Source organism: Bactrocera dorsalis, chromosome 3, assembly GCF_023373825.1.
Source record: "Bactrocera dorsalis isolate Fly_Bdor chromosome 3, ASM2337382v1, whole genome shotgun sequence".
NCBI lineage: Eukaryota > Metazoa > Arthropoda > Insecta > Diptera > Tephritidae > Bactrocera > Bactrocera dorsalis.
In genome coordinates this window covers 82,474,156-82,482,677 of record NC_064305.1, presented here as the reverse complement: position 1 = coordinate 82,482,677, position 8,522 = coordinate 82,474,156, and positions in this window count along the sequence as shown.

The following is an 8,522-nucleotide window of genomic DNA, read 5'->3' as shown; positions in this document are numbered from 1 at the left end:
CGTCATTAAAAGGGGGGTCTCTCATCCGAGGCTTGTTGTTCCTTTTCATTTTTTTTTTTTTTTTTTTTTACAAGGCGGGTCCCAAACTCAGCGCACAACGCTGCGGAGGGGATATTTCGTCTTCTTACTTTAGCTCGCCTTCAAACGGATGCTCTTAGGCTACCCAGAGGATACTTGGTCAAAGACTGGAAGTCGTGAGCTGCTTGAGCCATATGTAAAAGAATCGTTTCTGGCCACTCCCAAGTGAATGGCGATCAGAGAACTTTCCTCACTTGCGTGAACTTCTACACATGTCTCCATCCTCCCCTCGGGCTATATGCGTTAGAATACTACAATGCGATTAAAGTTGGAGTTAAAATCGGCGATATTTTTCTGACAGCTCGTAAATACTAGTAAAGTATTTGTGGAATTCTTCAAGCTTTAGTCTCCAATCGGAAGCCGATGTGCGGTAAATAGCCACGCGATTGAACCAAAAACCCAGTGAACTTAAAATTTTTAAATTAGCAATAAACAGCTGGCTGGAATAAGAAAACGCTTCAATTGCAAATAAGCCAGACCGCAGCGATACACATGCGCACGCATACAAAAGCAAATGTTTATAAAGATTGACAGCAACACAAAACCACTACTAAGCGTAGCATTAAAAATTCAGTTAGCAGCTTTCAACATGTCAGCTGGCTGATACCGTTTCACTATCGCCACCTCAATGCAATATGCCAAGCTATGCTGCAAGAGCATTAAAAGCGCACCAAATCCTTTGCTAAGTATATATGAAAGAAAGCAGAAAGCATGTGTGTGTGTGTGTGTGTACCCGAATGCATTTAATAACTTCATGCAGCAGCTGGCTAAGCTATGTTGCACGACGTGCGAGTTGCAAGTTGCAGCTGAATGAAGAAGTTGAAAGGATACTTATTGAGGTTAAAGTGTCAGTGGAGATTTCATATATGTAGAACGCTCTCTTAAACCCCCTTCCCCTCAAACTAAGTAACTATTGCACTATACGATGATATATGTGGCGGATTGTGGGTTTGTATGTAGGTCGCTTTGTGCGAGGGGAGGGTAGGTTTGGGGGGGTGGAATGTGCTTTATAAATGAAAGTGATTTTAAGTAGCCAACACTGTGATTGAGTTGTTGTTGTAAAAACATTAAAAGCACACATACATACACACAAGTGACCACGTGCATTTTTGGGACGCTAGGCAATGTCCACTTTGTGTTTGGCACTTCGTGTGCCACGGCGTATGCGTAACATTCAAAGGCAAATGGCATACAAATGCAGGCATATACTCTTATATATTTACTTTTCTATATATATATTACATGTATACTAGAGTGGATCAGAAAAATATTTTTAATTTTTTTATTTTTATTTTTATTATTTTTTTTTTGGATTTTGAAGCATTATTTAAAGAAAAAAGTGGAAAAATTCTCTCTCTTAACTCTTGAAGGAGTCGACTTAGCAAAAAATCGTATTAGACCTTTTTTATATACAATTAAATTCTACATAAGAATAAGTTTTCATTTTTACTATACAACAATTTCTTGGAAAGCAGTAATCATCCAAACAAAATAAGAAATTGGCATGGAAAATCGAAAATCACAATGCGCCAACCGTTAATATAATATTTAGCGCTCAAACTTCAAGTAAATTTTTTTTATACTTTTGGTAATAAAATGAAAGTGTTTTTTGGTCCAACCTAATGTAGGTATTGATATATATGCATGTATGTGGCATGCTACGTGCCGTGTGGTGAAAGTGTTTCGCAATAAAAACGCTTTAATGCTGCGCTATTTTGCTGTATTTCATTTTTATGGCGCTTTGCAATTTTTTTAAGCCTTATGAGGTCACGTGCGCACGGCAACAAAGCGCTCACATGCTTCATTGTGCTGCAGTCAAGTTGCATTCTGTGCCAGTTACGTGCTTGTGGCAAGCAGATGTCCGGTTTCATCACTTGTCCGCCAACAAAAGGAATTGCAAATGTGTTTATTGCGTATATGTCATGTTGCAAGTGGCATGTGGCATGCGGTATGCTGCACGCTTCATATGATGTCTTACATTTGACATATTGCAGTACTTTGATATGAGTTGCTGTGCATTTGTGCTCAATACGTGGCGTGCGGTCATTATCATTGTTTTATGCATACTTGTTGTTGGGCTGTTTTTGCAAGGCTTAATATTTTTTAACAAAATATCATTTAATAAATTTTTATTAGAAAATATTAAAGCTGTGGCTGACGCAATGAGCGAACTCACTTCACTTCTTCGACTCCGAATTTTTCCGCATAAATTGCTTACCTTTAAATAGCAGCGTCCAGCCGCATTGTAACGAAGAAATGAATTTTTGCATTTTGCGACATACATACCTACATTCTTTTATGCGGCAAGTTATGCACGGCTTGTATATTCATATTTATCACTGCTGGATATAAAATTGAAGGCACCGTTATGCTGAAATATGAAGTCTTAAAATCACAGTAATTGAAGTCGCAAGCATTGAAGTGATTGCGGCAAGTGGAAAAACAATGAAAATGCAGAAGTATGGCACGAAAGTGAGTCGGTTAAAAAGTGCTGGTGAATTTAACATTTTTTTCATTTCCACGAGAAAGCACACAACGAATTCTTGCTTTCATATGTATGTATGTGTGTATAGTCGAAAGCAACTTTGTTTGCCGCAATTTTAATTGCTTTAATGGATTTGATACTCAAGCAAATTTGATAATTAAAAAATATGGAGAAGAAGTGGCTTTGTGTAAAAAATTTCTTTTCAAGGCTTAATTGATCAGTTAAATATTGGAAATATTCAATAAAAGTGAGTTTAAGCTTAAGTATTTCACACTTGGATTGCATGTGACTATAGATGTATTCCGTGTGTGTACAATAATAAATAATACTTTGGGCAAAAAATAGTAAGACTTTTTAATTTAAATTTCGCGCGAAACCCCATATTTTTCTAGTTTGGTATGGCAGTGACAACTGTGCCAAATATCATAACAAAATAATCATTAGTGTTTAGTAAACGCTTGTCTTTCTGAAGTACTCAAAGTGCATTCGGCGATTTTTACGATGAGTGAAATTATTTATTAAGGAAGTTCCATTAAATATTGTGTGTGGAATCAAATTCCTAATACCGAAACGTACAGAAGGTTGGACAAGACCTTTGGTGATAATTGTTTTTCGCAAGCAAGTGTTTTTGATTTTATTATTCAAAGATTTATTCAAAGATGGTCGAGAACACCGGCGAACCACGTCCAGGGCGACCATCAACATCAAATAAAGATCAACACGTCAGTAATATAAAGGAATTGGTGCTTGAAAACAGACGACAGAGATTTTACTGGCATCATTGGAATATCGGAGAGATCATTGAAAACCACTATGAAAGATCGTTCGGGCATAAGAAAAGTGAAAGCACGATTGGTTTCAAAATCACTAAATTTTTTCGAAAAACAGCGTCGCATTAACGTTTGCGAAACAATGCTTACCGACTACCAGTTATGAAATGTATTTTTACTGGCGGTGAGTCTTGTAACTATGCTTACGACCTAGAAACAGACGATCACTCGACCGAATATTGTGGCAAAGATGAGCCGATGCCGAAAACTCACGTCAAAGCAGGTTAAAAATCAAGGTTATGTTGACAGTTTTCTTCGATTATCGAGGTATACTGCACTCCGAATTCATTCCGACCGGCCAAACTGTCAACAAGGAATACTAATTTTGTGTTATGCGTCGTTTGCGCGAAGCTATTCGTAAAAAGAGAACAAGTTCATGGGCCGACAACTCTTAGTTTTTGTACCACGATAATGCAGCGTCGCATACTGCATTGATTCTTCATAATTTTTTCGCCAAATTTTCAATCAATATCTTACCACAATCACCATATTTCTCTGATTCAACTCCGTGTGACCTCCGGCTATTCAACAAACTCAAACGACCGCTCTGGGGAAACCGTTTTTAGCCAATTGAAGACATTAAATGTGAATCGCTATGAGCATTGAAGGGCACACCGAAAATTGACTTTAAAAACTGTTTCAAGGATTGGAAAAACGTTGGCACAAGTACATTGGGGTCAAGGGGGATTACATTGAGGAGACGAAATAGTTTTGAAGAATAAATTAAAATTATGAAGTCGTACTACTGTTTGAACTAAGTCGCTTTAGCTACATATGATCGTCTGTCTGAACTTATTTGTTGGAACCGCCATATCGGACCACTATAGGATATAGCTGCCATACTAATTGTTCATTCAAAATGAAGTCTTTGCAGGGAGAACTTTTTTGTTTGACAGGTTGTCTTCATGAAATGTGACATACATAGATTATTATACAAGGCAACACTACAATCTTCAAACAAATTTTTCAGAATGGACTATTATAAATAGCATATAGCTATCATTCAAGCTATTGGATCAAAATCAAGATGAAGATCTCTTTATACACTTTTATCTTATATATATTATAGTAAAATGTTTCGTTGCAGCCGTTCATATTTTCTAGTTTTTTATAATATTTGACAGTGATGCCACTATTTAAAATATTTATATTACATTATTTATTGCTATAAATATTTTTGGAGATTTTATTGTATTTCTTGACTATTTTGCGATTTCGATTCCAAAAAATATTTTGGACTCCACACAACACGCAAAATAGAAGAGTTTGGCTTCATATTATTCATGACTGAAGATGCAGCCAATATTTATTTTCAAGGTCAACTGATACTGTAAGGAAATACCAAAATTTTTTTTAGTACTTTAAAGAAAAGTTCGACCTACTTTGGTATTTAGAGATTAAACGAAAGATAATGAATGAATGTGGTAAATAAAATATAAACTTTTCGTGGCCTTGATTTGAAAATAGAGTTTTGGGCCAGTTTGACAACAAATAATAACAAGAATAAATTTTTAAAATTTTATGAATTTTATATTTTTGAAATTTTATTTAAATTTAAATTTTATGGAAATACATTTTTTCGTTAAAGCTCCAAATATCATCGTCTTCATTCACGCATATTCCATTTCATCCCTCTTTTCTACGTATTATTTTCATTTATAAATCATGAGAACAATAAATAAACAGCAATAACACAAATGATGTATGTACTTATATGTGTATGCGTGTACGTGATTCGAGCCATATATTGTTTGTTGTCAGTCGCCACGTGCATCACATAACGAAATTTGTAATCGTTATATGATGTGGCATAGACAATGTGGCAGTCCCCCGTGGTTCGCTGCAGTCAATCAGTTTGCAGGCAATAAGCCAAAAAGACAATCAGTCACCTAGACATGCACACACGACGAGTTGTAATAAATTGGCGGCAAAAATAAATGCGTTGTTGAACGTTGACATGTTTGCATATGAGATTTTGCTTAGGTTTGCCAAAAAATGCTTATAGACGTGGCGAGGTAGTATTAGAAAAGAGTTATATATAGATTGGATATATGTTACGAGAAAAACTTCTTGGAATTCGGATATACCATATCATAAAATATTTTTTGTATTTTTTCATCACTTAAATCAATAAATTTCCGGCGCAAAGTTAAGATATGTAGACATTATATCCTTAGAAAAGAGAAAAATGGACCTTAAACAGCAAAAATATATTTTTTCTCTTCCTCTACATACAAAAAATTAAATTTTAAGTCAAATAACTACGCCGATCATTTCATTAAATTAATTATATCAAATATTTTCTTTTAATATTACCACTTGCTACTTGAGAAAACTCGAAAGCCACTTGATATTTGACAGGTGCTTGAGCATTGCGAGGAATTGACTTGTCACTGCAGTTAATGTCAGCAACATACACACATACGTACATACATGCTTACATACACACATGCATCAACTGTAAATGCCAGAGAAACGCTGTCAATATGACTTAAGCCATTTAACTGTTGAATTATTTGCCTTAAACATTGAAACATATACACATACACACATGCACGTCTTCCAACAGACTTCGAAGACGATGAGTCTTATATTTACATTCAGTTATTGTTATTAAATATTTTTCATTCCTCAGTACCCTTGAGCGCTCTCGCACTTGTACGCACACATGCATGTATTATATGTGTGCGTGGAAATACAGCCGTCCGTCCTCACACTTACATAAGTCACTACAAATGTGTTAACCGAGCAAATTTAATAAGGAACAGACACTTACGCAACGCCACTTGACACAGCAAAAATGACAATGTAAGTGACGAAGAGCGTGAAATCACGCATCCACACATTGAAACGTTCCATCGAAATGCATGAAATGGCAGAAGATAAAAAATAATTGAAACGAGGTGCCTTGCATTGCTGTCCGCACTCGCGTGCTCACACTTTGCCAGGCATTCTTTATAGCTTTTTCTTTACAACTTCAATTATTATGGAGAAAGGTGTGTAGTAAGTTTCAAGGATGTTCTTTTTATTATGTATGAATTCAGGTAACCTTATAGATTCTACATTAAAGTCAGCTGGTGGTGTGCACTGGTGATGTTATACGAGTATGTTCTAAGGAGTCAGCAGCTATAAGCGCTTTTTTGGGAAAATTCAGTAAAAACACAAGTAAAATTAAAGATCAAAGCTATCTACATAGCCACTTTAATTTTTGTTTTGTTTCCCAATTGAATAATTTATTTTTAAAAATCATAATGTTTTGTCTGTTACTGGTATCAGAAGCATTTAGGTGATATTCTACTAGGAGCAAAAAAACGTAAGACTTTGTTCATAATTTTTAAATTCTTAATTTCTTCTTCAACGTCTATGTCGTTCGCTCAATGTAATCCCCCTTGACCCCAATACACATGTATCAACGTTTTTTCCAATTCTAGAAACAGTTGTTAAAGTCATGTTCTGATGTTCGGAGTGCACCCCATCTCGGTATTCGAATAAAACTGTCAACATAGCCTTGATTTTTTACCAGCTTTGACGTGGTTTTTTCAGCTTCGACCCACTTTTTGCACGATATTCAGCCCTTTCATAAATAACGCCACGCTATTTTTCGAAAAAATTTAGTGATTTTGGAAACAATCGTGCTTTCACTTTTTTTCACAGATCCAAATGGGAGTTCAAAATGGTTTTGCACTCATCCTCCCGATATTCCAACGATGCCAGTAAGATCTATGACTGTGTCGTCGATTCTCAAGCACATTCCTTCAATTTATTGACGTGTTGATCATCACTTGATGTTGGTAAACATCCTGGACGTGGTTCGTCGACGTTCTCGACCATCTTTGAATAATTTGTTATAGTTGACGCGATATACCCATTGAATAAATGAAATTAAATATTTTATAAATACAAATCACTTTGGAGTGTGGCAAAACGCCATTTTGTTTTTATTCCAGTACATTTTTCAGCTTTAAACAACTTTTCTGTGGCACATTTATAGCAGTTAATGGTCTGAACAATAAATATCCGTCGAAACCAATTAGTTTAATGTAAGAATTGCATTTCGTGTTATATTTACGAAATCAAAAAATATGCCGAAAAATATGCAAAGCGTAGCCAACTGCAAGTGCTTTAAATTAATTTGCGCTGAAAAGTGCATGCCACAATGTTAAATACCAAAAAAGTGTTTGCACTTGAAATTTGAATTGTTTCGTACCAGCTCAAATGCCTGCCAACAACAAGCCAAAACAACAAGAATACACTTACACTTGCAAACAAGCACACAGGCATACGTACATACATATATATGAAAAGTGAATGGTAAACAACGGTACTTTTGTAACATTTTGTTTAATTTCATTTGCAACAATTTCGTCTATGAATTCAATTTCATAAGCGCCGCAGCGACACACAGACACACCTGCACTGGTGCGGACGGGATGTGCATGCCAGCGCCGCACAGATTTGCAACGCTTCGCCAGCCAAGCATGGCGGAACTGACGCCAACCATTTTAATTTTGCGCGCATTTGCACGTTCGCAGCGTTAAAGGTCAACAGGAAAAGTAAAGTAGAGAAACTTGACTGCCACGAGCTATTTCCATGTGTTTCTATGCAAATGCATGTGTATATGCATTTGTTTTTGTGTATGTAACGTGTGCCGCGTGTGGGTGTTTGTGCCGTTATCATTGACACGGCGAGTACTTGCAACCATCAAAATTTGACTTTTTCGCAAAACTTTTGCTTTCCTCCGCGGCGAGTGCGGCTGTTGGTGTGCTTCCAATGAAGCCGTACACGCTGCACTTCACTTTATTCTACGAATAGAATTCGCTGTTACATTCTAAGTATTTTTTGTTTGCATATTTCTTTTATACTATTATGTTGTTGTACGCCTCTCGCGCGTTGTACCAGGGCAAACTTTGGCGTTAACGTGCTCGAGCAGCCTCGAAAGCCCAATGAGATAAGAGATTATTTCGCACGTAGGCACGTTCAACTTTCGTTATCCTGACTGGCATTTCTTGGATTGCCACCAACGCAGTGACACTTCCGCGCTTTTGAGTTCTCTTCGTAGAAGTGTTTGTGCGACAAAAAGCATTGGATGCTCGTAAACTGTGTTTTCAACGGGACAGTGGTTTGTGATG